The following is a 15,081-nucleotide window of genomic DNA, read 5'->3' as shown; positions in this document are numbered from 1 at the left end:
ACTCAAATATCAATTTGTATAAAACATCAAGGAAACTAGGAAAGAGAATCCTAACTCTCTAACAAAATGGGCACTACATGCACAACATATGTGACAACTTTAATTTCCAAAGGCACCAACACATGTAGGAATTCTAGATGCATATGGCTAAGTTTCATCACATGAGGAAACTCTAAGGTTGTCCTAGTAGCCTCTCTAGACACCAACTCCATAGCGAATCTATGTGGCATTAGTTACCTTTTGTACAATCAAGGTTAACTAACTATGCAAGACCTCAATAATGCATCTTCTCCCACTCCAATCGTATCCTTTATAAGCTCTCAAGGCATGAGAGACACATTTTTCTATTTTAGTTCATTTTAATCCCCTTAATGTCTTGTGTTATCACTAGGTTAAGTAACTTACAATGAGTTACTCTGGTAGCCACTTAGGGCCTTGATCGCCATTGTAAGTCACTCCCCCCTCTAAACACCTAGATTACCTACCAAAGGCATGTGGACCAATGAATCACATAAAAGATGTAATGTTCACAATGAGTTCCAAATAGATAACTGGAACATATCAACTGGTCATCAAACCAAGCATCATGAAAATATTCCCAAATAATCATATGACATAAACTCTATATTCAACATTGTAAACAAAGATCAAATACACAACATATCATATGGAAACAATTTCTTGCATCAAATAACCATATGACCTGAAGAATCAACACCTGTGTTGGGCAAGTATGACTGAGAACATAAAATCATATTGCACACAAAGTTGATCAAAATAGAAAATTTTCCAAGCCTTTGGATTCTCATTCATATGAGGTTGACTAATCCCCAAAAAATCACCACGAGAAGAGCAACAAAGATTCACAATGATAAATTAAAACACAAAACAGAAAATCCACATTTCACTCATACAATCTCTACTTTGATGAATGCTAAGTAAATTAAAAAGTCCATAGTAATTTATTAACAAATGTTAACTTATTATTCAATCAATATTAAAAAACCAACATAAAGAAAAACATTAATAAATATGAAAGTCTAAATAAATGTAATATGATAATAAATCTTACTATAATTGAGTTCATATTAATATAAAATATCACCATTTTATTTTTTTAAGATAATGTTCTTTTAAAGAATTTTACTAAGAAGACAAATAAAATATTTAGTCTTTAACAAAATACAATTTAATTTAAGTTACATAGAAAAACCCTTACAAAATTTGCTTGTTTCTATTATAAATAACAATGTATATATATTCATTTTTTTAACAAATAATAAAAATATATTAATATATTTTACCACCTTACCAAATACTATCAAATAAAAATTATGTCTTTCTCTGCCTTTTTTCGATCTTCTTGGCTCATTCATTTATGCTTTCATCCCTTAGGTCCTTTGATTCCTTAGGATAAATTATCTCCTTTTCTGATTTTTGGGTTTAAGGCTAGTCATTCCCCAACTAACATTCTCACCTAAAACTTTTTTTTTATAACTTTAATGGAGGATTTTCATGCTTCAACAAAGAATATGGAGGGACCTTCTAAAAAAAAACCCTAAGTCTCAACCCAGAACTATGTATGTTCAACTAAGTCTTGAATGCATGAAACTCGCTCATGGGAGACTTCAAGATTGAGAGATTGAGGATTTTATGGATCAAATTCTAGAAAATCAAAGGAGGAATTCTTCTCAGGGTAAGAAATTATGGGTTCTTGGACAGTCAAAATATCACCCTTTTCTATAGGAGCTAATGTTTTTCCCTTAGGTAAATCTTGTGATTCAACACTACATTCCCCTCATCCTATTCCTCCTCTGGTGCCAAAACCTACCATGAATATACATAATAAACCTCAAACTAGGCTTGTGGCTTTGGATGAATTTAACCCTTCCCCTTCTATGGTTTTTAGTGATCATGTCCATCCATTGCCAACATAGCATTGTTTCTATAAAGACTAGTAGACTAATAGGTATAGATCAAGACATCATGGTCCATGTTTGATAGTTGAGGATATACGAGGTTAAAGACATGTTTTACAACATGTCTTGTTTATGTACTTGAGTCCACAAATGAAAAGAAGAAGACTAGTTAAAGTAATGCAAGATTTTCTAAAGATTGTTCAAAGACAAAGCATCTGGAAAAGTGGTTTCTACTTTTCAGGTTATATATCCTAATATAAATAAAATTTGGATATGTGAGGTTAGTCAATGGAAGAAGACATTTTGATTATGACTTTAGTGAGTGTGCAAGGTTTAAGATGCACATGTGAAAGAATTGAAAAGACTGTGAGTTGACAGTGTTAAGTAATTGGTTATCTTAATGAGGTCCTATAATAATTAGCTGGGAAAGCCTCAAAGATGACTCAAGGAATTATTTTTAGGACTTGGTACAAAGGAAAACAATTTTCCTTGTTATTGAGGTTGATATCAAGCAAGTAAGAGAAGAATATTTGGTAAATACATATAAGCAATCCAAGGGATTATTGGATGTGAAGTTGGTGATCTGGTATTGAGATTAGAAGAGGTTAATTCTGGTCATAAGGATAGATAAATAAATTATGAATTCTATTATTCTGCAAGGAATAATATAGAGATTAGTTGGATAGTGAGTTTTGTGATCTTGCCCTGGAGTTGTTTGGACAATGCATCCTTTTACCTTCTTCAACTCCTAATAGGGATTCAAATTCTCCTAATAGGGACTGATATGTACTAAATGTATTTCATAGACTCCTAATAGGGTCTACCATCTTACAAGGAATTTTTATATTAGTACATCATTTTGTGGGTATCATCCCCATCGAGGTTTTCTCTTTGATCAAGGATTTCCCTAGTTAATATATCTAGTGTTATTGTGTAGGTGTATCTTTTTATGGTTGCTCATTATATTTCTCACATGGTTACAGATTAATACGGTTGAAAAATGTTTCAATACTTGGATAGATGATTTACCCTCATCTTAGTTATCTTGGTGGACTTTAATTTCTAACAATTAGTATTAGAGAATCATGCCCTTGAAGAAAAATCTTAATAGATCTAGGAGATCTATAACATATTTCAAGAAAGAGAGTCCAAGATTTGATGGATGAATAATGATAGTTTGAAAGAGAAGATGAAGACACATTTTCTATGCATGGGTCTAAGATATTAGGTGATCACTAAGACCAATAAGGAGGTAATTGAAGAGAACAAGCTTGAGGAATGTACTAAAGCTAAAAGGAAAATATTCATGTGTAATATGAGAGATAGATAAGAACTTTTGCTAGCTCTTTTGGAGAATGAGTACAATCAAGTAAAATCCTTGAATACATCTCATAAAGTTTAGATAGCTTTGGAATCTATTTTTGAAGGAGATAAGCATGCAAAGAGAATTAGATTATAGAATTGGAAATATTTCAAGAGGAAAGAATGATGGAAGATGAAAATAAGGAGCTACAGTGGTAGGATATTATAAATTGTTGTTGGAATTAAGGGTTGTGGAGGAACTAAAGATGAGGATGAAATAATATGGAAAATTTTGAAAACAATGACACAACCTTTCAAGTAGACATCATTAATGATTGAGAAAATTATACCTTGTACTAATATTTTTTCTAAACAGACTTTACTTGGGAGATTGGAAGCAATAGAAGTAAGTCTAAAATAGAGTGGAGATCTTCCTAATATTGAGACATCTTTTAGCGTATTGATCATGAGACCTAGTCTATCTAGGAGTGTGAGCACTAGTGAAAATTATGCTAGCAATAATAGAGGTAAATCTAAAGAAGAAAAAAGATTAAAGAAGGAATTGGCCTACTTGTGAATAGAGATTTTTTCACACAAAAGCTTGCACCCTTACCTAAAGTATTACCTAAAGGAAGCCTCAAAAGTGTGGGACTTTGTGACTTCAGATTGAGTCTCCGAAAGTTTCCTTACTATCAGAATGCACCTAACAATTTCTTGAGAGGAAAAGGGAGAAGGAATGCATGAAAGAAAACTACCTCATCTAATCTAAGAGGAGGTTAAACACCAAATAGTATGTTCATCTTATCTCTACCCAAGAATGCACAATTCACCAATACAATATCAAAGTATACTAATTCAATCCTTGCTTAATCCAACAACCATATGTGGATTAGAAACCAAAAGAATGCTATAAGGAAGAGACTTCACTTTATAACATTCAAAAGCCAAGTAGATACAATCATACAGCTGAGAAATGGAGACAATACATTAACACAATGTCAAGGAGGTATTGCATAGTATATTAATGGAAGAAAGAGATACAACAAAGGAATGTATTAACTTAGAGGCAAAAAAAATTATAGTAACAAAGCATAGACATACAATACTATAGAATTAGAGAAAAAAATAAACCTTAAGAAGGGTTAGGGTTACAAAATCTTCTTTTATAGTGCAAGAATAACTCAAATAACTTCTAACCTAAGGAAAAATTCTACAACTGCATCTAAGATTGTAGAGAATAGTCACTGCAAATTTGGGAAAGATCTAATCATGACACACATCCATGTGCAAGAAAAATCACTTCTTCACCAAATAGAGGCTTGACAAGATAGAAATGATGGCCATTAACATTTTGACTGATTAGATGGATCATCAGGCGGTGATGGAGTGTTTCTTTACATTTATCAAGCATGGGGAATGATGAAAGTGGTTAAAGGAGATTAAAAAGACCAAATCTATCATCAAAGAGTTGTGTCCTTTGTTATCAACATGCCAAATTAGTTGTGTCATTAGTCAACTAAAGTGAACCCTCGGGACTTTCCACACAGACCAATCATCCTTCATCATTCCACCACCCTGCCAACATTCAACTTATGTTTTATGTTTGATTGCCAGTGATCATAGCTTTGCCACCACCTTTCTTCATTAGCAGTTATTGCTTGCAAAATCATGAATGACTATCTATCACTACTTTGCAACTTATCTTCAACATTTTCCACTGACTATTGTTACTTGACCATTACATGATTTTAAGCCTTTGAATTGTCACCATGGTTTCCTTAGTTGACACCAAATATCAACGACCCTGCGAACCATGGGGACTTAATTTTCAACATACCATTCGTGCTGTCATGGCATGATACTTGACTTAACATAAAATGTCTGCAAATTTATTAAAAATGAACTTAACCACCAGTGGTTTCTCTCCACTTGGGCCCATTGAGACATGTATTGTGTTTTTGTTATGTCGCTATATAAATTGAGTGTACAATTTTCCATAACAACATAGAGACATGCGTTAATTTCTTCAAATCCAATGGTTAAAAAATACAGTTGGGACCCCTCCTACATGGTTACCTCCTTGACCAATCAGAAACTGGCACATCACCCAAGTCATCCTCACTTCATGTTATCACTACTTTGAAGCTTGACTCTTTAACTCATTACTTACATCAATGGCTGTATGCACAAGGTAACTCATAGTTTCACTATCTTGACTATGGTTTATACTATTTCACTATTTTGACCATGGTTTATACTAAACTCTTTGTGATTATGAAAATAAAGAAGGGTCACGATATCACAACTTAAACCTAGAGTTAAAATCATAATCCTATGACCAAGCGATAAAGAGAGATCGCTACATTACGACTCATAACTGGATGTTATCCCACTAAATTGTGAAGTCTTACTAACTGCTGCAAAGATTGTGTTACACATTCTCACTTCTCCTGGCAGTTAACCTATAGAGTGTAGCAACTGGGCAATGAAGGGTGGTCACAAAATCACGATGTGAGCTTCTAAAGGGATAAAACATAAAAAGTTTGAGACTTAGGATATAAAAGGGATAAGCCAAAGTTTTAAAATATATCATTATTACATTTGAATATTTGAATCTATGACCGTTGGACATGTTTGACAAGAAAACTCAAATTTTGGCAAGAGGACAAATATGGGTAATAAGAACCAAAAGGTGAGAAAATATTTAAATGTTGGAACTTACAAAGAATATTATTATTATGCATCTAAATGTCATAAGAGAGTTAAGAAGTATAGAAGGAATTTTTAGTCTAGAAGATCTAGAAATTGTTTGTATGCAAATGATATTGATGATGAATCTGAAGAAAGAATACAGAGTGAAAGTGATGATGAACTAGGATTTGTTGCCATTAAAGAAGAAATCCTTGAGAAAGATGTTAGAGAAGAAATATCCCTAATATCACAGGTTGAAAAGCAATTTGTTCGAATTATAGATAATGTTTTTCCACATCATATGACTGGTGACATGAACAAGTTTGTTAAGTTTAACAGTTATGATGGAGGAATTGTGAGAGTTGGAAATAATGCAACTTTCCAAATTAAGGGAATGGGATCTATTACTCATAATGATCAAACTAACATTGATGATGTTTACATTGTTGATGGATTTAAACATAATCTTTTGAGTGTGGACAGTTAGCTGATAAGGGATATTAGTTGTAGTTCACAGAGAAGGCATGCACTATCAAAGACAAAAAGTGATAAGATGATTGATACTGGTATAAGATCTAGAGGTAATGTATTTTAGTTGAACTCTATTGAGATGACATGTTTGGTTGCTAAGGTTGATAACAATTGGTTATGGAATAAGAGGTTATGTCACATAAAATTTGGTAATATTGTGAAAGCAAGTTTTACATTTGCTATTAGAGACTTGCCAAAAATTGTGAAGCCCACTAATGTTGTATGCAAGAAAAGTGTGATGGCTAAGCATAAGAAAATTTCTTTTCCTAGCAAGAAGTTTACCACTACAATGAACTTGGAGATTTTTCATATAGATCTGAGTGGTCCTACAAAGACAAGAGGATTCTAAGGTGAAAGGTACTTTATGATTCTTGTTGATAACTTTACTAGGATGATGTGGGTAGAATCTCTTAGAGAAAATTTTGAAGCATTTGAAAAATAATAGAGTTGAGAATGAATTTGGATTAAAGATAAAATGTTTAAGATCTAATAGAGGTGGATAATTTACTTTGAATGAATTTAAAAATTTTTGTGAAGCAAATGGTATTAAGAGACACCTGAAAACCCCTAAGACACCTAAGCATAATGGAATTTTAGAGAGAATAAATAGACTAGTAATTGAATTAATAAGAGATATGATGTATCAAAGGCATCCTAGAGAGAATCAATGAATACAACAGTGCATACAATGAACATAGTGCAAATTAGAAAAGGTACAGACAAGATTCCCTATGAATTATGGTTTGGACATTCACCCTCAGTAAAGTAATTTAGAAATTTTTGAACTATTACATAAATAGAGATGATGATATTGGTAATTTTAGTGTAAGAAGTGATGAAGGTATGTTCATTGGTTATTCATTGAAAAGAAAAGCTTACAGATGTTTTCATAGAACTAAGACTATTATTGGGAGTGCAAATGTTAAAGTGGATGAAAAGTTTGGAATTCAGGAAAGAATAATTGATTATAATTTTGATGAAGAAGCCAATGTTAGAACTAATCCCAAAATTGGTGAAGTTATTACTGAGACTAACAATGATTTACAACATGAACTTTAGATTGTAGAACAAATATTAGAACCTAGATCAGAAGTAAGAGTTGAGACATCAACTTTGAGAAGCAACCTTACAAAGAACCACCCTCCTAAATAGATTATTTGAAATAGGAACAAAGGAGTTATGATAAGAAATCAGGTACACGAATAGCAAGAAGAAGTATGTAAAATATGTTTTATTTCTTAAGTTAAACCTAATAGTGCAAATGAAGCATGTAAAGATGGTTATTGGATTCAATCAATAAAAGAAGAACCAGATTAGAACATGAAGAATGAGACATGGGAATCAGTCCATATACCTAGGATAAAAATGTGATTGGAACTAAGTGGGTATTCAGAAACAAGATGGATGAACAAGGTGAAGTGGTGAGAAACAAGACAAGATTTGTATGTAAATGATATTCACAACAAGAAGGTATAGATTATGAGGAGACATTTTCCCCTGTTGCTAGATTTGAATTAGTAAGGATGTCCTTGGCTTATGCAACAAACACAAAATTCAAAGTGTATAAGATAGATGTGAAGTTAGCCATTCTATATGGAGAACTTGAAGAGGAAGTCTAAATTGAGCAACCTAAAGAATTTTCTTAGTATGTAAACCGAAGAAAGCATTGTATGGATTAAAGCAAGCAATTAGAATCTGGTATGCAAGATTGGATAAGTAATTGGCACAATTGTGATTCATTAACTTGAGAAAGGTTTTTTGATCATTGTCACATTTGTTGATCACAATTTTTTTGGAGGTGATGGTGATGCAAGTGACAAACTTGCTGATGAAATGAAGAAGGAATTTGAGATGAGCATGATTGGTGAAATGAAATATTTCTCAAGCTTGTAGACTATGCAAAATAGTGAAGGTATTTTCATTTCTCAGACTAAGTATTTTAGACACTTGTTGAAAAAAATTGGTTTAGAAAGTTGTAAACATGCTCGAACACCTATGATAATAGGTCACAAGTATTCTAGAAAAGATGAGACACCTATTGTTTAACAAAATAAGTTTAGATCTATGATTGGACATTTATGATATGTGACTCATATAAGAGCAGATATAGAAAATATAGTTGGCATTGTTGCAAGATTTCAAGAAGATCCTAGAAAAGAACATTATGCAATAGTAAAGAGAGTTTTCAGATATTTGAAGGGTACACCTGACTTTGGATTATGGTATGATAGATCAAGTGACTTTACTTTGTGTGCATATACTGATGCAGATTGGGAAGGTCATATGGATGTTAGAAAGAGCACTAGTGGTGGAGAATTTTCCCTTGGAGGAAGATTGGTTTCTTGGCTAAGAAAGAAACAAGATTATATTTCACAAAGCACAATAGAAGCAGAGTATGTAGCAGTAGCCAACAATTGTAATTAGATTATGTGGACAAAAAAAATGTTGAAGGATATTGGAATTTCATTTTCATAACCTTTTGTTATACATTGTGATAACACAAGTACAATGAGTATGTCTAAGAATCCTGTATTGCATTCTAAGACCAAACATATATCTATTAAGTATCATGTTTTGAGAGAGAAAGGTGTAGAGAAAGAAATATGATTGGAATATGTTAGTACATTAAAGGAACATATTCTAGATATTTTTACTAAGCCTTTGCCTAAAGATTCATTTGATTATTTGTGTGGTATGCTTGGGGTTATACCCCTCCCTACCTTTGAGTAGATGATGTAGAAAGTGCATCAGTCTAGTGGTGCAAAGAACTATTGTTTATCTCGACTGAATGTTGAGGCTTCCTATATGGGGGAGTATCTGTGATGGGAAAAGTCATCAAGAACTCTTGGTAGCTATTATAAAACAATGTCTTTGGACACTTGAGTTGGTTGAAGACATTGAGTAGTAGATTGGCATAATGGTAACTTTGTCATTGATGTCAATGGGGGAGAATTGTACATGAAAAACATCTATTTTATGGGAGAGAGTATTGTAAGAAGAATGGGGGAGATGAGTATATCTTTTGACAGTACGAAGGAGCTAAAAATAAATTGATGTAAATGGGGAGAAATACATTGAGTTATATAAATGGGGGAGAAGTGTGAACAATTGATGTAATCCATGTAATAATTAGTAAGCACAATTGAAGAATTATTTTTGTGAGTTTCGAATTTGATTGACGAAGATGATTTGAAAAAGAAGATGACTACAATTATAGTTGTTGCTTTGGTATTCATGGACTTAGATGTTTTTCATCTATGTTTCCATAAATACCAAAGGGGGGTATTGTTAGCATTAATTTTAATGGTATTCCTTTGGGGGAGTATCATAATCATTGTTGAAGCAGTTGAGAGATTGGCATGTTGCATTCATGGTTGTATTTGTCATTGATGTCAACATAGCATTATTTATGTAAAGAGTAGCATAGTAATGTAAGAAGAGATTAAGACAACATGATCTATTTTTAAAAATTGAGGATATGTGAGGTTAAGGATACTTTCTACAATGTGTCATGATTATGTAGTTAAGTCTGCAAAAAAGAAGAAGTAGATTGGTTAAAGTTATGCGAGATTTCGTAAAGATTGTTCAGAGCCAGAGCATCTAGAAAAGTAATTTTTGGTTATCAAGTTATATCTCCTAACAAAGATACAATTTATATACATGAGGTTAGATAGTGGAAGAAGACATCGTAATGATGAATTTAGTGAGTGCGTGAGGTCTGAGATCACACGTGTGAAAGAATTGAAAAGGCTATGAGCTGCCAGTATTAAGAAATTGGTTATCTTAATGAGGTTCTATTATAATTAATTAAGAAAGCCTCAAAGATAACTCAAGGAATTGCTTTTAGGACTTGGTATAAAGGAAGATCATTTTCCTTGTTTATAAGTGTGTGGAAAAAAATCATTGAGGTTGATATTAAGCGAGTAAGACTAGAGTATTTGGTAAATGTGTATAAGCGATCCAATGGATTATTGGATGTGAAGTTTGGTCTGGTCAAGAGGACAAAGAAATAGATTATTCATTATATTATTCTATAAGGAATAATATAGAGAATAGATGGATAGTGAGTTCAGTGATCTTTCCTTGAAGTTGTTTGGATAGTGGGTCATTCTGCCTTCTTCGAATCATAAAAGGATTGGTACAACTCCTAATAGGGTTGGAATCTCCTAACATGGATTCAAAGTCTACTAATAGGGACTGATATGTACTGAATATATTTCATAGATTCCTAACATGGTCTATCCTCTTACAAGGATATTTTATATTAGTACATAATTTTGTGGGTACCATCCCCATCAAGGTTTTACCTTTGATCAAGGGTTTCCCTAGTTAACATATTTTGTGTTATTGTGTATGCGTGTCTTTCTATGGTTGTTGATTATATTGAAAACATGGTTAAGGATAAATAAGGTTGATAAATATTTTAATAGTTGGATAACTGATTCACCCCTCATCCCCCTCTCAGTTATCTTGGTGGACTTTACTTTCTAATAAATAATAATATTTTCTTTTAAGATTGTAAATCCTTAGATCTCACAAATAAATTATTGAATGTCTCCAAAATTTAACCCTAATTTGTTCCATGAAATTAAAGTTTTAAAATGAATTATAATCAAGAATATCTTTGTAAAGCTCTTATAGAGTGAAATTCTAAGGCAAGTTGGGAATACAATTGGTAGATATATGGGGTTAGAAGAATAATTCATCTCTTCTTAAGATGTTAAAATTTTAGTGGAAATGGAATTATCTAAAACTAAATTGAATACTTTAAGACTTATTACAATTCACAACTGTGTGGTTCCTGTAAAAAAAAAGAGTTTTTATATCTTATTGAACCTCTTTGGATATCATATCCCTAATACACATGTATTGATCTCTTTCAAACCTCAAGGAGGGGGCTTTGTCTTTGCTAAAAATGATCCCTTTTCCCATATGGTACTCCAAAAACTTTGTACCCTCCTCTATAAGCTTTAGTAGGAGGGGAAATTATGAACATCCCTAGAAAGAAGGTAGAGATCCCACTGGTACCTTGTTCTCAACCTCCCTCCTCTCCCCTGGAGGTAGGGCATCAATCCACTCATGTTCCTACTTTGATTTAGGCTGTATCTATAGATACGTTACTGTAGGATGGAGACGAGGCAATGGGTTTGATGGATAACTCTAAGAATGATACCCTATAGAAAAGTATACATTACTCTAAGGAGGCTTCTACATCTTCCTTATCCCCCTTTCCCTCTCTAGATGAACCTAAGAAATATTTCTCTTTAGAGAAGACGCATACCTCCCTCCTAGGCTCAAATTATGAGGAAATGGACTTCTTCTACAAGAAATTAATAAACAATTTAATTAATGATTTTATTGAGGAAGATGTAAGTGATGAAATGATTCATCAAAATAAATTCTATTTGGGAGACTCCTTGAATTAGGAAGAGAGGGATATACAATGGAACATCTCAAAAATGATCTAATTCAAATGACAAATCATGAAAATCTAAAAGGTATTGACCAATCTGAGGACTAATTGGCATCTTTGAATTTGAAAAAGAATAATAAGAAAAGGAGGAAATATTTGAATGAGATAAGGTCCATGGATGTAGAGGTTGTGGGCCAGGTTAAACTCAATGATTTATTTCACACAGGAAAGGGGAAGGTCCTTCCAAAGGCATAATAAAATCCATGTTAGCATGGGTGCTGATGATACTACTTTGGGGGAGTATCCTAAGCATTGGAGAGTATTGACATGTTGCATTCATCATTATATTTGTCATTGATGTCAACATAACATGGTTTCTATAAAGATTGGCTGAGTAGGGGATAAAGATCTTAATGTTATAAATAATGGTTTGATTGTGAGGTGATGTGCAATCACGAACATGTTTGACATAGTGTCCTGATGATGTGGTTAAGTGTATAGAGTCTAATTTGAAGATGTACAAAAGATGTACTTGATTTACATAGAGCATTTTAGAGATAAGAGTATTGGGAAAGCAGTTCTTGATGTTTGTTTGATATCTTACATCTGAGATGCAATGAAAAGATGCATAGTCAAGCAGTGACAAAGGATAGTCAAATGATGATATCAGTAAGTGCACAAGCCCTAGTATCACATGTGTGAAGTTTTGTATAGACTATGAGCCGACAATGCTATTGTAATTGTAATTAATTAATTATATTATTATAATTAATTGGGAAACCCTCAAGGTTGACTCAAGGAACTATTATAAAGATATGGTATAAAGGAAATATGTTTTCCTTATTTGTAAGTATCCATTTTCATTGTATAAAGTGCAAAGTGAAAAAAGGAGAAAAGTTCTTACTGAATGCATGTAAGTGATCCAAGGGATTATTAGATGTGAGATTTGTGATCTAGTTACAAGATAAGAAAGAGAAGAGGTTTGTTTGATAGGACAGAGGAAGAAGAAGGAACAATACAATAAAATTCTATTATTTTGCAAGGAATACAAAGATCATTTGGATAGTGGCTTCATTGGTCTTGTCCTTGAAGCTATTTGGGTAGTGGGTCCAGCTATCTTCCACAACTCCTAACAAGGATGGAATCTCCTAATAGGGATTCAAAGTCTCCTAATAGGGACTCATATATATTGAATGTATTCATAGACTCCTAACAGTGTCCATCCTCTAACAAGGAACATTTATATTAGTACATCATCTTGTGGGTACTGTCCTGACCAGGGTTTTCCCCTCTGATCAAGGGTTTCCCTAGTTAACATATAGGTGTTATTGTGTATGAGTATCTTGTTATGGTTTTAGTTTATATTACTCATATGGTTAAGTTTGTTTAAGGTTGATAATTGTGATAATAGTTGGATAAATAATTTACCCCACCTCTCAATTATATCCGTGAACTATATATTCTAACAATTGGTATTAGAGCATTAAGTCCTTGAAGGATAAGCTTAACATCTTTGGGAGATCGATGGTGAATGTTTTTAGAAAGGATAGTCCTAGATATGAGGGGGCGAACTATGATAATTGGAAGGAGAAGATGAAGACTCATCTGTTATGCATGGGTCCGAGATATGGGATCTTGAGAAAGAGTAAGAAGACAATCATTGAATAAGAAAAGCTAGAAGGATGCAGTGAAGATGAAAAATATCTATTCATGCGTAACATGAGAGCAAGAGAAAATATATTATTGTATTTTTTAGAGAATGAATACAGTCAGGTAAAGTCACATGAAACATCTTATGAAATTTGGAAAGCATTAGAATCTACTTTTGGAGGTGATAAACATGCAAAGAGAATGAGATTACAAATTTGGATATGTGCATTTCAAGATGCTAAGATGATGGAAGATGAATTTGTAAGAAGTTATATTGATAGAATATCATAAATTATTGCAAGAATTCGATCTCATGGTGGAACCAAGGAAGAAGATGAAGTAATATGAAAGACCTTGAAAAGTTTGACACCATTTAAAAAATTACCTTAGATGATTCAACTAGTAATGACCTGCATTAAGGATTTCACAAAGGAAACATTGCTTGGAAGATTAAAAGCTATAGAAGTAGATATGAGATAGTCTAGACATCTAGCTAGAGTGGAAATTTTTTTCAATGACCTTAACATTTGACCTAAGGTGACAAGGAGTGCAAGCACATATGGAGATTTTTCTGGCAACAACAAATCTAAAGAAGATAAGAAGCTTGAGGAAGGAATAGCCGTTCTTGTGAGAAGAGAAAAAGATGGCAAGAAAATCTTTAAATGTTGGACTTGTGATGAATTTGGTCATTATGCATTTAAATGTCCTAAAAGAGAGAAAAATTATAAGGGAAAGTTTAAGCCTAGAAGAGACAAAGATAAAAATTGTTTGTATGAAAATGAAGATGAAGAATCTGATGAGAAAGGTCAAAGTGAAAGTGATGATGAATTGGGATTTTGGCTATCAAGGAAGATGATCTTGATAGATAAATTAGAGAAGAGAGAGCTCTAATTTACAAAGTGGAAAACAAATTTGATTGGATAATAGATAGTGGTTGTTCACATCACACCACTAGTGATATGAATAAGTTTGTGAAGTTCAAGAATCATGATGGAGGTATTGTTAAAGTTGGTAACAATGCAGCCTGTCATATAACAAGAATTGGATCCATCACTCTTGATGGTAAAACTAACAGTGATGATGTTTATTTTGTTGATGGATTGAAGCATAAATTATTGATTGTTGGATAGTTGGTGGAAAAGGGTTATCATTTGTAGTTCACTGAGAAGACCTACATTATCAAAGATAGAGATGGTAAGCTAATTGGAATTGGTGCCAGATCCAAAGGTAATGTATTTCAATTGAATCCTACTAAAACAAATTTTTTGGTAGCTAAAGTGGATAACAGTTGGTTATGGCATAGAATATTCTGTCACATAAAATTTGATAATATTGTGAAGGTTAGTAACACATTTGCAATTAGATACTTGCCTAAGATTATAACACCTAATAATGTTGTGTATAAAGAATGTATTTTGGCTAAGCAGAAGAAAGTATCATTCCCTAGCAAGAAGTTCACTACCATAGAGAAGATGGAGATCATTCACACAGATATGAGTGGTCCCTCTAGAACAAGAGGATTCTATAGTGAAAGGTACTTTATGATTTTTGTTGATAATTTCACTAGAATGATGT

The sequence above is a fragment of the Cupressus sempervirens genome, chromosome 9, assembly GCF_028749045.1.
Source record: "Cupressus sempervirens isolate cs-2001-9-10 chromosome 9, ASM2874904v1, whole genome shotgun sequence".
In the NCBI taxonomy this organism is placed as follows: Eukaryota; Viridiplantae; Streptophyta; class Pinopsida; order Cupressales; family Cupressaceae; genus Cupressus; species Cupressus sempervirens.
The sequence above is the reverse complement of the archived record's forward strand: the minus strand, read 5'-3'. Positions refer to the sequence as shown.